The following is a 2,065-nucleotide window of genomic DNA, read 5'->3' as shown; positions in this document are numbered from 1 at the left end:
ATATTGAGGGATGATATCGTACAAATTGTGGTTTTCTTTTAAAGCAAATTATATTAAAATATGAGCCTCTGTTATAGTTGTCTTGGAAGTTTCGGAAGGTATAATAGACCCCCTTGTGCCCTCAGCTAAAATATGATAAAATACAACAAAATGTATTTACATAGAACAGCATTTATGGTTACATGTATATTACAATTAAGATAAATATACAAAAGTATTAAAATACAAATGTACAGTCCTAGCATAATCATGCTGTCCAACTGTCTTTTTTGCTTGTCAAGTTCTCCAACAAATCTGTGTCGTAATTTTAAATATTCTAACTAAGGATGCATCGAGAGCATAAATGAATTCTTCTGCTAGCCGTTCGAAGATCAAAGTCCTTGGCTGAATATGATGTCCTTGAATGTTGGTCATTATTGGCCATTCCCAGTGATATTGACTTACATACTTAATTGTTTAACAAAAACATTCACATTTCTTGCAAATATCAAGTGGGTTAAGGTTTTGCTAAGAAATCCGAATAAGTAGAGATGAGGTTTACATTGCAATAATGAGAAGTGCATTTCTGGGTGGGCTCAAACCACTAACCTTTTAATTAACAGAGACTCACGTGTGTCCCTTTTCTCCATTTGCAAGCTTAAAAAAAAGAAAATAATGCTTTTTTCTTACCAGCCTGCGATATACAAGGCAAGATTTGTATTTCATCTTTAACAAGCTGTATGAATTTCATGAAAAGCAAGTTGTTCCAGAAAGAAAATGAAAACTTGCGTTAAACAAAATCAAGCTGTATGTAATCATCCATAGTGATACATTTTGTAAGACAAGACAGGAAGAAAAGCACTGCTGGGATTTAAGCATCTCCTGTTTAAGAGGAAAGCATGTTAACCAAATCAGCCAAAGTGCCCTCAGTGTATCAACACCATGTCTGAGTCAGTGATTGCAGCTGACTGTCACTGGAGGACAGTTCATCGTGAACAAGTCAGCCTGCATAATGAGGGGGAAGAGACTGACTTCTGTGATGCAGTATCGACAGATACTAACCTTCTGTCCAACTGTTCTCTGCTGCATTCTGGAGTAGCAGGTAAATATTGGTTTCCATGCGTGTGTAGGGGTTTTGTGTATTTACTGGGACAATTATTAATTGTAGCAGTAAGTCACAAAATGATTCTTTGATGGCTATTAGAAAACCGACTTTGCGGGTTAACTCATTAACGCTCACACACAGATACTAATACACTTATTAATACATAAAATGTGCATATAAACATAACATATCTTAAGAGTGTGGGTTAGCAGAATACAAAAGGTATATATTAAATCATGAAGAGTTCCAAACCAAGAGGGACATACATTCAGTATACCATTCATTTAGACTGTTTCGTAAATGAACTGGGATTACAACTTCTACACTAGATACTCAAAAGCAAGTACATCACTCATAGGTATTAGATTGATATCAATTGTGGTTGAGGTAACAATTGAATTCTCGAGCTGTAATGCAGAATGTTGAATACTCATCCGATCTGTGTGGATTCAGATCTCCCGCAGACACAAAGAAGCAATCGGCACTCTCTGGCTCGGTGCCAGGCAGTGGCCGGTGCGGCTGGTGAGAAGGAGAGGAGGGAGAGATTCCTGCTGCGATGCGCTGCTGATGCTCTTTGAAGACCGGCTAGTTAGTGTTGGCTGAAACTAGCAGAGCTTGTGCACATGGAAAGTGACTACGGGTCCAAGCCAGTCACACTCTTTAGATGGGAAGAAGACTAGTTTGTTCCCGATGTAGCGCTAGTCCTGAATCCTGAGATTCAGCTGTCGACAGTTCCAACCGTAGTTCACTCGTTGATCAGGCGAGCTTTGAAGGTGGAGTACCCGTGGTTCACGGGGCTTGCTGCTGGGCTAACCTCGGGCGGATCCTTTGGTTATGCGTGGGCAACCTCCGTTCTCGACTCTTAAAACAAAGTTAAGTCCTGGCACTCGGACACACTGGCCGTCACGTGATTGTCCGAGCTGAGTCTGAGAACGTCCTGGAGGGGCACCTTCTGGGCATCGTGCTGCCTGTTTTATCTGG

Source organism: Lepisosteus platostomus (genome assembly GCF_059453375.1).
Source record: "Lepisosteus platostomus isolate fLepPlt1 chromosome 5 unlocalized genomic scaffold, fLepPlt1.hap1 SUPER_5_unloc_3, whole genome shotgun sequence".
NCBI classification, from domain to species: Eukaryota; Metazoa; Chordata; class Actinopteri; order Semionotiformes; family Lepisosteidae; genus Lepisosteus; species Lepisosteus platostomus.
The sequence above is the reverse complement of the archived record's forward strand: the minus strand, read 5'-3'. Positions refer to the sequence as shown.